The 16,680-nt window shown below is 59.4% G+C and overlaps 1 long non-coding RNA gene and 2 other non-coding genes across 3 annotated transcripts; all 3 read left to right on the plus strand.

Annotated features, from left to right (window-relative positions):
• The first annotated feature begins 18 nt into the window (after positions 1–18).
• On the plus strand, positions 19–1,640 carry LOC125353876. The gene is made up of 3 exons (XR_007211372.1): positions 19–318; positions 556–619; positions 1,416–1,640. It is a non-coding gene; the product is annotated as an uncharacterized LOC125353876 (long non-coding RNA).
• On the plus strand, positions 85–174 carry LOC125354029. The gene has a single exon (XR_007211419.1). It is a non-coding gene; the product is annotated as a small nucleolar SNORD12/SNORD106 (small nucleolar RNA).
• Positions 379–470, plus strand: LOC125354027. The gene has a single exon (XR_007211417.1). It is a non-coding gene; the product is annotated as a small nucleolar SNORD12/SNORD106 (small nucleolar RNA).
• Positions 1,641–16,680: the final 15,040 nt, after the last annotated feature.

Genomic DNA, 16,680 nt, shown 5'->3' on the forward strand with positions numbered 1-16,680 from the left:
CAAGGCACTTTGAAGCTCTGGGATAAAAGACTGTTCAGCTTGCTACTGGAAAGCAGCACACTGACACGTGGGGGTTTGCTTCTTGCTGGCATGCGTGATGACTGAACTTTTTTCCCCGACAGATCGACCATGTTGATCTAACTTCTCAAGCCAGTTTTTGTCTGATATGCCAGGCTGGAAAATGCTCTGCCCCTTCCTTCCATAGCCATCTAACTGATAGGAGCTTGTCTGTCTTCAGTTGTGTCCAGGCTTGCCGATGACCTGACTTGGAATGGTTGAAGCAGCGAAGATTGCAGGAGTGGGGAAGTGGAGAGATGGGTAAGTTTCCAGCATGGAGTTTTGACTGATTCTCCCTCCACAACCTACATGGGCTCCATAGCTGGTGCAGCTGATGACCTCACTTTTTTCCCCATCAGATCGACCCTGTTGATCCAACTGAACTATAAGCCAGTTTTGTCTGATGCATCGGTTATAGTTTGTCACACTTATGCATTGGTTCTCTTTTGGTTTTACTGATCAACATTTGACTACTGGCTTTGTCTTCACTTCCTACAGGTACAGAGCCCTGGGTGCCAGTGTCGTCATCCTCTGCCTTGCTTCTGTGTCCTGCGACAGCTAGGTAAGGTATATTTCCTACTTTGCCAGGCCCCTTCCTACCTTACCTCCCCCAGCAGTTATGTTTCTTTTTCTTTTTTTTTTAAGAAAGAACATTTTTTTTATTTTTTTTTGGCCAGTCCTGGGCCTTGGACTCGGCCTGAGCACTGTCCCTGGCTCCTTTTTGCTCAAGGCTAGCAATCTGCCACTTGAGCCACAGCGCCACTTCTGGCCGTTTTCTATATATGTGGTGCTGGGAAATCGAACCCAGGGCCTCATGTATACGAGGCAAGCACTCTTGCCACTAGGCCATATCACCAGCCCCAGTTATGTTTCTTGAGGTAGTAGAATCCTGGCCACCTGTTTTCACCTATGGCTATGTGGCTGGAGTTCAAGCGGCTCAACTAGATTGCTCTGATAGGTTTCATTCATGTGCTTTCCTGGGGCTGATGTCCATTCCTTGGAAGGCTTGTCAGTTCTGGGGCCTAACTAACTCAGCCTGGCCGCTGTCCTTGAGCCTCTGTGCCTAAGGCAACTTCCACCAGGCCACTTAGGTCTTCTGGTCCTTAATTGGAGATAAGCTTAGGCAATCCTCAGACCTCAGCCTCCTGAGTAGTTAGAATGTGAGCCACCAGTGCCACTGAAGCCTTTTCAGTAAGCTTTTTGTCTTTGTCTTCACCTAGAAAAGCCTGTTAAGCAGCCACAGAGGAGCCAGGTCCCTGGTTCCTTGTTCTGGTGCAGGATATACCTGGTTCTCCTGCCCAGTGTGTGGCCTTCCCACTCCGGTTCCTCACCCAGACACCAATTCTTTCTTCCCTTAGGTGTTTCCTAGCGAAGACCTAGTTTCCCAGCGAAGACCTAGAGAAATCTGCTGTTCTGAGCTAATTGTGCACATGGGTGTACTTCAGTGTGAAGAACTCCAAGGGCTGTACCAGCTTTTGTTAGGATTCAAGTGCTGCCATTTCTCTGCTGCATGGAGAGGAATCCAGTCCATGCGTTCATGAGCTGTACTTTGCTACTGGAGATAAAAGTGGAATTGTGCTAACTGCAGCTGTGTTGTGTAGTTCTTGTGGCATTGCCTATCGGTGGGGCAGGGTGCACCTTCCACATTGGAGTGGACTAACATGCTTCCTAGGCTGGCACTTTAGCACTTTGAGATAGCCTGTTAGGTCTTCTTTGGTCCTACAGCAAGTGATGAGTTAATATTAGGACAGGTGTACAATCTTGTCATTGGCCCAACTTGGGGTGATTTGGTAGATATTCTAGGATCAAGCCATGACTTATGGTCATCACTTCTGGATGCAGGGCTGGGCCCGGTCCTGAGTGGGATTCTCTCTCATCTTTCGGTCAGCCTCAACCGCTCCTGGGGCAAATACGTGTGTGTTCACACCTGCCTTGTGCAAAGGCCTGTATAGCACAGGTTCTCATGCTGGTGTAGCTCAGCCCCTAGCTCCTAGGAATACAAACATCGGGTAGGGAATGACTGGGGAGCTGGGAGTGTTCCTCAGGGGTAGTGTTTGCATGAAGCCCTGGGTTCCATTCCATATAAACAGAAGGCTCAAGTGACCTGAAGGGCTCAAGGACAGGGCCCCAGCCCAGCTTGGCTGGTTAGTGTAATGAGGACCCCAGGGCTTCATGCATGCTCTCATGCAAGCACAGTTCATAGATTGTGAGTGCGCTGCTGGGAAGGACTTGGTAGCAGGCATGGATTGCTGGTATGAAGGGAACTGCACCCCCCCCTTCAGCCTTACCTCATGAGTTGGGGCTTAATTTCCCATCCTTTGGGGGGCAGTATTGATGGCACTGGGGTTTTGGGAGAGCTCTGCTTCTGCTGTGTCCTGTTTTGTATCTCTACACAACAACCACGGGCTGCTTCCGGTCCAGGCATTGGGTGTGCTGTGGGCCTGGGTTAGAGGGGTCTCCTTGGCCTAGGCAACTGGGTGGAAGGACTTGAGCCCCCTGCTTATCACCCAGTTGCGGCAGGTCTCAGGAACAGGTACATCAGGGGTGGGGGGGAGTGGGTAGGTGTGACTCCACAGCGTGCACCCCAGCAGTTAACCTGAACTTAGCACCGGGTACCTGCAGGAGTGGGGAGGGAAATGGGAGTTGCTTCACACGTGGGAGTTCTGCAAGCTGGAAAGTTCTGGAAACGTACATGGCAACAGGAATATGCTTAATTTAACTATAGTCAGTGTTTACGACGCTAGCTTTTTGACCATCTGAGCAAGGTGCTGTCTGCCTGTGCAGGCCACACCCTGTTACGAACGAGCAACACCCCCATGTGGGCGCAACAGTGAGCTGGTAGGATGGCAGGAACAGCCGGACCCCAATGTGGAAGGGAAAGGTGAGCGCAACCCTCAAGCAGCTCCTGGGGCTCGGGGGCTCTGCAGCTTAAGGCTCTTTACTTGCATCGCCCGGCTGTGGTGAACCCTGAAGCCGGTCAGCCCGGCAAGCTGAGGTGGAGTCTACCAGAGCAGTTCAAGGACACTGAGTTCCACCGACAGCTGGCCCAGGTCTCTCCTCATCAAGGGACAGTGGTCAGCACCAGAAGGCAAGTAAGCCCCAGGCCTCTGCTTGTCACTGGAGGGCATGGCGCGGGTTCCCTTCTCCAATCCCCTCAGCTTGACTGGACCCTTCCTGCAGCTAACCCCCTGGGCAAAGACCCTGGGCCTGCGCCACAGACCCCTAGTAACTGACAGACTCGTCCACTCCCCCTTCCCCCTTTCCCCCTTTCCCCTTCTCTTTTGCAGGTGATTGCACTTGCTCTACCACTTGGGCTGTGCCTCTAGCCCCGCGTTTTGTTGTTGTTGGCCATGGGGCTTGAACCCTGCATCTGGGCGCTGTCCCTGAGCTCTTCAGCTCAAGGCTACCGCTCTACCACCTGAGCCACTATGCCACTTCCGATTTTCTGGAGATGAACTGGAGATAAGAGTCTCTTGGACTTTTCCTGCCCGGGCTGTCTTTGAACCTTGATCTTCAGATCTCAGCCTCCTGAGTAGCTACGATTACAGGTGTGAGCCACGAGTGCCTGGCTTTTGGCTGGTTACTTTGCAAATGGACCCTCACGGCTTTTCTGCCCTAGCTGGCCTCCCATCCGGTTCCTCTGCATCTCAGCCTCCAGGAAGTTAGGAGCCAGCAAGAGCTCATCATCGTCTGAGCCCGGCTCGCCGGGACACAAAGCCACTGGCGGCATTGCGGTGAGCTTAACAGCTAGATGGCCTCCTCCAGGGTGTTTATAACCTGGAAAAAGAAAATCTGATTCTCTTTCTTTCCACTTGAAATAATTCTGGCTTTTCTTCTTTCTCCTCACCCCCTCTTAGTCCTCCCTAATTACAGCCATGTAGCCCTAGGTTGAGCCAGTGGCCCCCAGTGAGAATCGATGTACTGATTACTGGAAAAGCTAGCTGACTGGCAGAACTTGGGTGAAATTAAAGTGCTCACTTGATGTTATTTTCCCAAGCAATTCACTCTGATGTCAAATTCCCCATAATGGCAGCTGTTAAAAGTGCTGTCTCTGTGTGTGTGTGTGTGTGCACGTAGGCATGCACACAGTACTAGGGCTTGAACTCAGGACCTCTCACCTCCATTTGGCTTTTTACTCAAGGCTGGCACTTTACCCCGGAGTCAACTCTCTAGTAACTACTTTTTGCTGGTCAGTTGGAGAGAAGTCTTTTTGGGCTTTTTTGTCCATGCTGGCTTTGAGCCTTGATCCTTAGATCTCAGCCTCCTGAGTAGCTAGGATTGCAGGTGTGAGTCACTGCATTCACCCACAAACACTTGTCCCGGAACTCAGCTTTAGGATCCTATCCCTCCTACCTCAGTAACTTCAGTAGCTCCCCGCTTTCCTCCCTGCTCCATTTGTAAACTTCCTAGCATGTATTTTAAAGCCCTCGAGAATCACGATGGCCACTCGACGTCACATATTTCTCCACTAATTAGACGTTTATTAAGTGCCTACTGTATAGCAGGCAGTATGAGAGGTCTTGCGGCTACAAGCAAGGGAAAAAAAATACATGGAAATCTTTGCCGTTGGCTAGGGAATGCAGTGGTAGAGCATTTGCCCCGGGGTACCTGCTTCACTGAGTGGACAGTCCCGGGGGGAGGAGAGAGGCAGCAAGCACGAACATGACTCCGGCAGGGCTCAAGCGGTGGAGCAAATGCAAGGTCTAGCGAGTCCCAGTAACCACCAAGAAACTTCTAAGACAGCTGGGCACTGGTGACTCATGCCTGTAATCTTAGCCACTGGGAATTGAGATCTGAGGATCAAGGCTGGAAGCCAGCCCCGGCAGGTGTGGAGCCAGAACCAGGGACTGGGGGGGAGGGGGGGGGTGGGGAGGGGTCTGCTCCTAGGCTTCACAGGGGAGGAGAAGCCATAGTTTAGCCCTAAGTCCCCAGAGGAGAAGAGGAAGTGTGTGGGAAGATGTCTGGCAGGGGACAGGATGGTGTGTGTGTGTGTATGTTTGTGTGTGTGTGTGTGTGTGTGTACAGGTGCACTGTGGCCAGCAGGGGGCAGCCTTCCCACAGGTCGCTGCCCGCCGCTGTGGGACTAGGTGTGCTGCGGCCACCAGGGGGCAGCATCTTCCCACGGTCCCTGTCCCGCCATGCTGCGTCTCTCCAGCAGGGAGCGCTGTCTGCTGCAGCTGCCACACGGTGACCAACTTGGGTGAAGCAAGGTTTTGGCTTGTTGCATACAGAGTCCCCGAATGAGGAGCTTCCTTTCAGATCCACCTCGGGGTGTACGTGGTCTATAGAAAGGATATTTTGTAATACACGTGGAGAGCGCCCGAGTCTGAAAGGTCTTTCTCAGTTTGGGGGGATCCAGGGCGGGCCGTGCCACGTGTCAGGACAAGTTGGGGTTTCAGAGTCTCTGAGCCAGGCCACACCTGCCTGGCCAGCCAGCTCCTCGTGCCCGTCCCGATGAATCAAACGGTTTACTCAACGCCTTCGCCAGGCGCTGGCCACGGCCACCGCGGTGCCCCGATCTTCCGGAGCAGGGGCAGTGAGGACCCCGGTGTCTGGCATCGGGTAAAGTGCCCGGCGTGGGGCCTGTCCAGCCCGGTGAGTCTCAGACCTGCGATCGCAGCAGCGGCCTCGTGGGGCTTTCCTTGTGCAGCCTGTTGGCCCCGCCGCGGCGTACACGGCTGGGAACACGCCAGGCGCCCGTCCTTGCCGATGGTGGGGCACAGGCCGGTGTGGCTGGCCCGCATGGGGCTTCTGCACTAATTGGAGTCATAGCTAACGTTTATTCTAAGCTAGTTTATTTTTTTCTCCAGTGCTGGGGCTTGAACTCAGGGCCTGAGCACTGTCCCTGACTTCTTTTTGCTCATGGCTAGCACTCTAACCACTTGAGCACCACTTGTGGCTTCTTGTGAGTGTGTGGTGCTGAGGAATGGAACCCAGGGCTTCACGCATGCTAGGCGAGCGCTCTGCCACGAAGCCACCTTCCCCGCCCTGGTAATAAACTCCTCAGAGCCTCAGTTTCCCCCTCTGGACAGGATGATGTCTGAGGGTTGAGCCAGCAGTAAGGCAGACGGCGGGCCTTTGGAGCTCAGGCCTGAGGCCTCCTGTGGACCCTGGGACCTGGGTGGGGACCTGCAGCCTCTGTCCCCCCCCCCCCCCCGCAGGTGTGACCCCCCGTCCCCGCCCCCACATTCTCCATCTATAATTGGCCCCTGACGCCATGACCTCATGCCTGAGTGCGTGCGGGGGCCGGGTGGGCAGAGGGCGCCTCGCTGGGCAGCGGCAGCTGGCATTTGTCATTTGTCCCCTCATGGGAGGGGAGGGGGGAGGGGGGGAGCCCTGCTTTCTCCAAGATGGGGCGAAAGTTTGCAAGCCCCCCTTGCTGACTAGATCGATCGATCCAAGGGGATGCAAGGGGCTCCACTGTGTGTGTGTGGGGGGGGGGGGCCCAGGCCTTCCTGGGGGGGGGCCCCCAAGGCCGTCCCCGCGCGCGCACGCGGGCGGAGCCCCGTCGACTCCCGGAGTGGAGTTGTCGCGCCATCTGGGCCGCCCGTTGCATAAGAGGAAAGCCATTTTTACAGCACGCGGCCGCATTTAGTAATTGGATCGCCGGAGGGAGGGGGAGGGAGGGAGGGAGGGAGGGGGGGAGGGAGGGAAGCCAAGCCGGGGCGTTTGGCAGCGCGGAGAATCAGAAATGCCACGGGCCTCCTGGGGGGCGGGGGGGGGCTGCGGCTCCCCAAATTCCACACCGTCTTGGCAGACACACACACGGGTGCCGTCTGTCTGGCGGGGGGGGGGGGTGGGATGGCGGGAGGGGGGTCCTGGGGATGAGGCACTCCCTGCTTAGAGCCTTCCGCGGGGTCTGAGGTGGGTGGTGGCGTGTGGGTGTGCGCACGCGCGTGTGTGCGCGTGCGCGTCTGGGGTACAACTCGGGGAAGTGGAGGGCGGAAGCCGCGGGTGGCGTGGTCCTCGGCGCGGCGGCGTGGGGGGAGCGGCGTGCGTGCGTGCGTGCGTGCGTGCGGCGGCGTGTGCGTGTGCTTGCGTGCGTGCCGTCGGTGCGCGTGGGTGACCTGTGCGTGCACACACGCGGGCCATGCGCGTGCGCGTGCATGCGTGTGGCTGCCGCGTTCTCGGCCCGCACCTGGGCCGCTCGGCAGTGGGGCGGGGGGGGGGGAGGGGAGCGGCCTCCACGCCGAACCCCACGTGGGGCCCGCGTGCCAGACAAGGAGGCGGACCCTTCGCGCACGGAGGGGTGGTGCGCGTGCGCATGCGCGGGCGCGCGTCTACTGTGGGGCCCCGCCCATCCGAGTGCAGCGCGACTCGGCTCCGTGACGGTGTGGGCATGCGCGTTACACTGAGCGCCTGCATGCCGGGCCCGGAAGGGGATGGGCTGTCCCCAGCTCCTCTAGGCAGCCCTGAGCTACTCCAGACAGCCCTGAGCTACTCCAGACAGCCCTGAGTTACTCCAGGCAGCCCAGAGATACTCCAGACATTCCTGAGTTATTCCAGGCAGCCCAGAGATACTCCAGACAGCCCTGAGCTACTCCAGACAGCCCAGCTCTTCCAGGCAGCCCTGAGCTACTCCAGGCAGCCCAGAGATACTCCAGACAGCCCTGAGCTAATCCAGGCAGCCGTGAGCTACTCCAGACAGCCCAGCTCCTCCAGGCAGCCCTGAGCTACTACAGGCAGCCCAGAGATACTCCAGACAGCCCTGAGCTACTCCAGACAGCCCAGCTCATCCAGGCAGCCCTGAGCTACTCCAGACAGCCCAGCTCCTCCAGGCAGCCCTGAGCTACTACAGGCAGCCCAGAGATACCCCAGGCAGCCCTGAGCTACTCCAGACAGCCCCAGCTTCTCCAGACAGCCCAGCTCCTCCAGGCCACTGTGCACAGCACATGACCAGAATCCAGACGCAATCTGGGCACATTTTGTTCCTTTACGGGAAGATTTATTCATTGCCGAGGGTGTGCCAGGCTGAGCTCTGCAGACTCCATTCCACTTTATCCCTGCAACTGTCTCCAGGCTCGGGCACCTGGGTTTACACAGGCCTTCGGGGTGCCAGGCGCACCCACTCCCGTCTCTGACAGCACCCTGCTGTTCCCCTGGGACCTGGCCCTCACCCTGCAGGGCACAGAGCTCAGCCTGGCTTTCTTCCCGGCTCCAGGGGTGGGCAGCTCACCCCAGGTGGGCCAATCAGCAGAGTCCATCCTTCTGCTGATTGGTCAGGAGATGAACATGTGACTTACATTGTTCCAATCAGAGAGGACCCTGGGACTTTTGCTGCTCTGTTGGGGAAAAGAAATTCTTCTTCCACTGATATTTCTGGCTATGGGGAAGATTTAACCCACCCAGTGAGTGTTCAGTCCATGAGTAGGGTGAGACAGAGAGAGAGACAAGGAGACAGACAGACAGACAGACAGATTGGGTGGGGGTGATTAGCCCTCATGACATCTTCAGAGGCACCTGGATCCAGCCATACCTGAAACCACTTACCCTAAGCCTTTCTAGTTATATAAACTCCTAGTTTTTTGAACCAGTTCAAGAGGGCAGCTATGCTTGGTGTCCCCTTGAATTCTGCTGTACAGGGGCAACCGTGGCATAGGAATCGAACCCAAGGAAGGAAGCACATTGCCAGGGTCGCACGCCAGCTCTGCAGCTGGAGCTCAAATCCAAACAGGAGTCTACCTGACTGCTGAACTTTGCTGCCAGTCTGTGCCGTCCATCCCAGCTCCGGCCAGTGTGTGTGTGTGGGGGGGGGGGCTGCAGGAATCGTGGTGAAGCGGCCTTTGTGTCACCGTTGCCACTCCCTTGCCGTGTGCCCCGGTCAGGGCACCCCTCCAGTGTCAGCCCCAGCCTCCCCGTCTGCATTCCCCGTGGTGGGCGGGGCGGAGCGAGGTGTCGGAGCATTGGGGGGGGGTGTGTGGTGACGATGGGGAGCTGTGGTCCTCATGGCTGTTCCGAGGGGAGGCAGGGTGGGTCCCGGCGGCTCCCTTCCTGGGCTCCGGCTGGCTCCCGGCGCCTTCATCCATCTTCCGCCGATTCCCCGGGAAGCAGGCACTTAAGGAGTCGCGCTGGCTTCTCTTTTAATTTTCATTATGTAAATTTCACATTTCCTGGAACGGAGCGGGCGCGCGCGTCCGGAGTCGTCTGAGAATCGAGTTGGCGCGGGGGCTTCATTTATATTAATGGGGCCTCCAGTCCGCCTCCGGAGGAGGCCGCGCAAGGACCGACTGCGCGCGGCTCCCCAGCCCGGCCCTGGACACGGGGCAGCTCCGGCCCGGGCCGCTCTGCGGGAGGGACCCCGAAGCCAGGTGCTGGACGGACGCCCCAGGACGGCCCCAGGGAGCCCCCCGCTGCCCTGCTCCCGTGTGACCCCCCCCACCCCAGGAAGGGTTCACCTGGGGGCCAGTGGGATATTCTAGAAGTGACAGCTCATGTATCTTCCGACGTCGGACAGTCAAAGAAGTCATTGTGGGGCTGGGAATGTGGCCTAGTGGCAAGAGTGCTTGCCTCCTGTACATGAAGCCCTGGGTTCGATTCCCCAGCACCACATATATAGAAAACGGCCAGAGGTGGCGCTGTGGCTTAAAAGCTAGAGTGCTAGCCTTGAGCAAAAAGAAGCCAGGGACAGTGCTCAGGCCCTGAGTCCAAGCCCCAGGACTGGAGAAAAAAAAAAGTCATTGTGCCAATGGAGTACTATTCAGCCTTTAAAAAGGGACACACACACACACACACACGCCTCAGCAAGGAGGAACTTGGAGGATGTCATGTTGGACGAGGTAAAACCACGCCCGGAGGGAAGAGGGCGAGCTGAGCAGTTGGATACAACGCTTAGGAGGCCAGCGTTCTGGAGCCAGGCATCGTAGTGCACGCCTGTAATCCCAGCGAGCTGAGAGGCTGAGGCCGGGCGGCCCGAAAGGCCCGGCCTGGCGCTGGCTCCGAGGCCGCCCTGGGGGGCGTTTGCTGGGAGTTAGTGAGCAATGCGCGCGGGATGCCCAGAGCAGGCCCAGCACACAGGAGGGGCTCCGTCGATGCCGGGGAGCCTGGGTCTGTTTCCTGGGGCCCCTCACCGTGCGGGGTGCTCAGGGCGGGGTCGTGGGTCATCACCGGGGAGCAGCGGGGATAAAGAAGGGGTGGCGGCGAGCGCTCACCGAATGCTGGCCCTTTCCCCGGGGGATCCAGCTTCACGCTGCTGCTTCCCTGATGGAAAGACCTGGATGCCGGGGTCCAGGGAGGGAGAGGGGGTGCCCTGGGTCCCCCCCCCCAGGGTCCTGCCCTGAGTCCCAGGGCTGAGCTGCGGGGTGAAGCCGCCCCAAGCCCGTCTCTCCCGCCGGGGGCCCGGGACTCCTCACCCCACTGTGACGGGGGCTCTCCCACCCGGGAGCGGATTCACGGGGAGTTCGGCTTTGGGGGCTCCAGGCCCCGACCCCTTCTGGCGCCAGCACGCAGCGTCTGGGGGGGGGGACGCCTGGGGAAGCCGGCAGCCCCGGACGCCCCCAGTCGGGCGGGCGGCTGTCTCCGTGTGGACAGATGGCTCCCGGGCCCCAAACGGGCCCTGAGCTCAGGCCCCAGGCACGGCACCTGTCCCCCCTCCCCCCCTCCCCCGGGAAGGGGGGCTGGCGTCACCGCCTGCTTTGAGCCTGGGTCTTAAGTGTGCACTTGGGCAGGGGCAGGAGGCCAGGCGGGGGCCCAGCCTGCAACGGGGAGCTCACCCCACGCCACCATCCCTCAGATCACTGCGACCACGGGTGGCAAGAGAGGAGTGTGTGCTCACCAGGGCGCTGGTGGCTCACGCCTGTCATCCTGGCTACTCAGAAGGCTGAGATCTGAGGATCGCGGTTCAAAGCCAGCCCGGGCAGGGAAGTCCGTGAGACTCCTATCTCCAATGAACCTCCAGGAAACCGGAAGTGGCGCTGGGGCTCAAAGGGGTAGAGCGCCAGCCTGGAGCAGTGCCCAGGCCCCGAGCTCAGCCTCAGGATGGGCACCAAACCAAAAGCTTCAGCAGTGATCCTGAGGGAACGCCATTCAGGAGGGGCTGCACAGGCTGCAAGCTTCCAGCAGGCCAAGAACTGGGGTCCCCAGCCCTGGGCCCCTGGGCCACCGTGGTGGTCACAGGCAAGACCCACGTGTCCACCCTCTCTTGCCTTCCTTGCCAACCCCACTTTCCTTCTTTACTCCCCAAGTGTGGGGTCTTTCTATCTGCTTAATGGCAGCTCTGTCCCCAGGCTGCCCCTTGCAGGAAGGGTGGGGACTGCCTCGCGGCGGTTTGCTCGCTGTGAACCCCAGATAGCAGAATAGGTGAACCCCAAGTTCTCATGGTCAGCTGGTTCAATGAATGCCTCAATGAAGGCCTCAAATCCACGGCGAGCAAAGTGCTCCTTTCCCAAAGGGCTTCTTTCTTGATTGGTTCTCTCTTTTTGTGTTGACTCTGTGTGCTTTACCTTAGACACGGCGTGTGCACATCCGCATGACACGGTGTGTGTACGTCCACATGACATGGCGTGTGCACAACCGCATGACACACATCCACATGACACGGCATGTGCACATCCCCATGACACGGGGTGTGCACATCCACATGACACGGCGTGTGCACATCCTCATGACACGGGGTGTGTACATCCGCATGACACACATCCACATGACACGGCGTGTGCACATCCGCATGACACACATCCGCATGACACGGTGTGTGCACATCCGCATGACACACATCCACATGACGCGGCGTGTGCACATCCGCATGACACACATCCGCATGACACGGCGTGTGCACATCCTCATGACACAGGGTGTGTACATCTGCATGACACACATCCTCATGACACAGGGTGTGCACATCCGCATGACACACATCCTCATGACACGGCGTGTGCACATCCACATGACACGGCGTGTGCACATCCGCATGACACACATCCACATGACACGGCGTGTGCACATCCGCATGACACACATCCTCATGACACGGCGTGTGCACATCCGCATGACATGGGGTGTGCACATCTGCATGACACGGCGTGTGCACATCCGCATGACACACATCCTCATGACACGGCATGTGCACATCCGCATGACACGGCGTGTGCACATCCACATGACACGGCGTGTGCACATCCGCATGACACACATCCGCATGACACGGCGTGTGCACATCCGCATGACACACATCCACATGATGCGGCGTGTGCACATCCACATGACACGGCGTGTGCACATCCGCATGACACACATCCACATGACACGGCGTGTGCACATCCGCATGACACGGGGTGTGCACATCCGCTTCCAGGGGAGGCCGGGGGGGCACAGAATCCCAGGGAAGAGGGAGGAATAGTACAGCCGTGGCGCGCGCTGGACATGACGAAAGTGAACCCCGTGCCCCGAGGCGGGGCGGGGGAGGGAATGAGGAAGAGATGACGCCATGCGGAAGGAAGTGTCCTTACTCCCTGACGCGTACACGTAACCCTGCTGTCCATCGCCTCTGAAACAACAGCAAAGTAAATGGGAAACAAACCCCAAACGGCTTCTTTCCCCTTGACCTCTGGGCCCCGCACGCACGCGACACCCCCAGACAGCCTCCTCTTCCTCTTCTGGCCCTCGCAGAGCCACCACTCTGGGTGTCAGCCTCATTCTGCAGATGGGGACACTGAGGCGCAGGCTGGTGCCCGGCCCGTGCGGGAGCAGGGCTTCACCTGGGAAGTTTGGGGGGACTCAAGCAAGAGGGCTCCACTGGGCACCCAGAATACAGGGTACCTTGGGTGGTAGGTACCCTAGCCCTGGTGTGTGTGTGTGTGCACGCGAGCGTAAGACCCACCCGGGAAGGACAGACAGACCCAGCAGGACAGGCCGCAGTAACGGCCTCAAGGTGAGGATGGGTTCAAGGGGTTGGGGCGGGTCCAGATTTTGGGGTTCCTTTCCCTCCCAGAGGAAGAGGATTTTGCCCCTCCAGGGAGCCCAGGTGACACCTGCAGGGAGTCACTCTAGTGGAAAAAGGTCAGGGCCACGGGAAGCGCCCCACAATGTGCAGGGCACCCCAGGAAGGGATGGCTGGCTCCAGCGTCAGCCGTACCTGGGCCAAGGCGAGTGCTCTGCACCTCACCAAGCCTTGCTGGAGAGGGGGAGTCGGGGGCCAGGATGTCTCTTGACCTGTGAGGTGGGAGACTGTGTGTGCAGTTGTTTTTATATTTTGGATTTTTTTTTTTTAGACATGGCATCTTGTATATAGTCCAGGTTGGATTTGAACTCGTGGCAGGGGAGTTACTATTCAATGTCTTTCCTTAGGAAAATAAAATGCCAGAACTGTGGACACAGGTGTCCAAATCCAGTAGGCAATCTGACTGAAAAGCCTCCAGGGACAGGCGTCAGAATGGAGTGGTATTAAAATGGCAAGGTGGGGGGCTGGGAGGTTGGCTCAGTGCTTGCCTAGCATGCACGAAGCCCTAGGTTCGATTCCTCAGTACCACATATGTAGAAAAAGCAGGAAGTGGTGCTGTGGCTCAAGTGGTAGAGTGCTAGCCTTGAGCAAAAAAGAAGCTCAGGGATAGTGCTCAGGCCCCAAGTTCAAATCCCAGGATTGGCCAAAAACAAAAATGGCACTGTGGCTCTTGCCTAGGCCCTGGGCTCCATTCCCAGCACCATAAGAATGTAAAGGAAAAATTAAACATAAAATTGCTCCCCCAGTTTTAAAATTTATTTCTTGGTGCCGTATTGCAGCTTGCAACTCTAGGGCCTGGCTGCTGTCCTTGGAGCTCCAGGCTGGCACTCTACCGCTTGAGCCATGGCTCCATTTCCAGCTTTTTGCTGGTTCATTGGAGATGAGCGTCTGCGAGCCCTGTCAGCCTCCCGCGCAGCTGGGATGGCGGGGCGAGCCTCCCGCGCCCGGCTTTCCTTTGGCTCTGATGCTGTTTCCGGGAGTGGTGGGATTCCCATGTGAGCGAGCTGTTCGTCAGAGGAGGCTGGGTCACGAGGAACCGGGGCCTCCTCCTTCCTCCCTGGCTCAGGCCACTCACGCCTGGGGGGCCTTCAAGAGCCTGGGCCACAAGAACCATGCAAGGACACAGCTTCAAGAGGCCGGGTCCCGGGGACACGGCCCCGCAGCAGGAGAAGGCACCCTGGTGCCTGTGACCCCGAGATTCCCGAAGGCCAGGCCACGGTCTGACCACACGTGGACTTCCTCCTGCGGGAACAGGCCTAAAGACACCCCGATCCCAGCCCTTGGGAGGCAGCGGCTGGCCTGAGCCCCATAGCAAGACGCGGCCTCCCCCCAAACCAGAGGAAAATAGGGAAAAAAAAGCCAAAAGGGAAATTTGTGGCCAACTCTTCAAAGCTGAGATGTTTCCCCCCAAGCCCCAAGTTCTTGACTTGTGGTGAGAAGATGGGGAGCTGTGGGGGGGTCCCCACAGCTCGGTGGTCCCCACCAGCGGGGGGTGGGCGGTGCGCGCCCATTTAGGCAGTGTGGGTGCCACGCTGGCCGCCGCGTCCTGCTGTCTGTCAGCTAGGTTGCTGTATCCCTTTGTCGCCTGGAGAGGGGTCCCCCCCCACCCCGACCCCGGGCCAGGTGACAGAAGAGCCGCAGGGCCCGTCATGGGGCTTGGTCCAGGGACCCCCTCCTCCCCCCCACCCCACCGGGCGGAGTTGCTGCTGGCTGTGCATTCTGGGTATTTTCACATCCTCCACTCTTGGGGAGGGGGGGGTAGAGGGAACCCCAGCCCTGAACCTCCTGCTCCCCCCCCACCCCGCTTCAGGATCCACCCCTTTCTGAAGATCTCCACCCCACACTGGGCCTGCCCCCCCGCCCGCCCCCCTCCACCCCGGAAAACAAACCGATGCCAGGCGTTGGGTTTCTCCATACCTTTTTATTGAACTCTGCGGACTTGGTCAAGGAACCGAGAACACTGGACGTATTTTACAAGACAGGACAGCAGCCGAGCCACCCCCCTCCACCTCCCCCGCACGAGAGCCACGGGGGGCCTGCGTCTGTGCGCGTGCTCACCTGTGTGCACACCCACCCCCCCACCCCCTGCGCGTGTCACCTGCACAAGGAAGGACTAGAGACACGGACGGATGAGAGGTGAGCGAGGGCCACGCGGCGCCCGGGCGCGGCGGCTGGGGACCCCGGTCGGTCGGTTATGGCTGATGGGACTGGCTTCGCTCCCTGCGAGAGTGGTGCGGTCAGAATGGCTTTGCTGGCAGGAAAAACGAAAGAAACAAACAGAACGGAAACCCCAAGTTCTCACCCACGGGCTTCGGGGGGGGGGGCGGTTGAGCCCAGGGGACCGGAGCGCCTGCTGTCACGGGGGGAGGGGGGCCACGGGGGGGGGTGGAGGGAACACCAGCACTGCCTTGCAGAGCCGGAGGCCGTGGGCAGCCGGACCCCAGACTCAGGACGTGAGGTTCAGTCCCGCGTGTGGCTGACCGGTGAAGCTCAGGTCCGGGGAACCCCCCCCCCCCACTGGAGACCCTTGGTGCAGCCCACTCGCAAACCCGCCACGGCCTCCCCCAGGGTCCCTGGCAGCTGCAGCTGGAGGGAGACAGAGGGGGGACCGGTCCAGGCCCCCGGAAGCGGCCTCAGGGTGGGCTGGGGTCTGAATCAGCGTGGGGGTGCACACACATCACAGACAGACAGACAGACATCACCGGGACCCCAGATGGTGCTGGGGGCCCAGGGCGGGGCTCTGGTGAATGGGAGAGCCGCTTCCCAATCCCCTTTGTTCCCGGCCAGGTAAGAAGGCATGTGAGCCCCCTCAAGCTCCCCACTTCCATGACACTCGCCCCAAACAACCCAGGCCCAGGACTCCTCTACGACGGCATGCCAAGGGCAGCGTACCTCACGTTTCTGGTGCAGCAACTGGGGGGATGACCTTAGACTGAAGCCAAGAGGGGTCTTGGTGAGAAAGAGGGAAGCTACCCCCCCCCCGACAAAGGCACCCCCAGCTCTTGGAGGCTGGCCTCATCTCTGCGAGCCCTGAGCCCCGGGAAGCCCTGCCGGGGTGAGGGCGCGCAAGCCCCCCCTGCTGACCTGCATGGAGAAGCCCCCCCCCCCCGCCCAAGAGCCAGGCCAGAGAGGGGAGACGCGGGGACAGCGGGCTTAGCCCCCGCGTGCCGTGACACGGATCGCGGCTGCCCGTGTTTCTGCCTTCCTGGGTGGAGAGTTCCAAAGATCTGGAATAGGATATACCGTTGATTGAACCGGAAAAAAAAAAATCAGCAATAAAAAGCCCTTTGAAACGAGTGCCGTCTGGGATCGCCCGGGCAGTGGCTGGCTGGCGCGCGGAGACCACGGCACCTCCCCGAGGGCGCGGGGTCTGGGGAGAAGGGCTGAAGCACCGAGAATGACCAGCCAGAGGCGGGGACCTTGCAGACGGCTCCTGGGCTGGCCTGGGGAAGGGGGGCGTCCATCATCCCAGCCTGGGACCTGTGAGCCCCTTGGGACGGCCTGGATGGGTGACTGACAGGGGCGTCGAACTTGACGGACGCGGGGGGGGGGGGCGGGCAGGAGTCTGTGTTCCTGCCCCGCCTCCCTGCTCCGCTCCGGTCATGGCTCGGGACCCTGGGCACTGAGCTCCTGCTGACGGGGCTTCCTGCCCTCTGCCCCAGGGGCCAGAGCCAGGGCCGGGATGGGCC

Source organism: Perognathus longimembris, chromosome 6 (genome assembly GCF_023159225.1).
Source record: "Perognathus longimembris pacificus isolate PPM17 chromosome 6, ASM2315922v1, whole genome shotgun sequence".
Classification (NCBI taxonomy): Eukaryota; Metazoa; Chordata; class Mammalia; order Rodentia; family Heteromyidae; genus Perognathus; species Perognathus longimembris.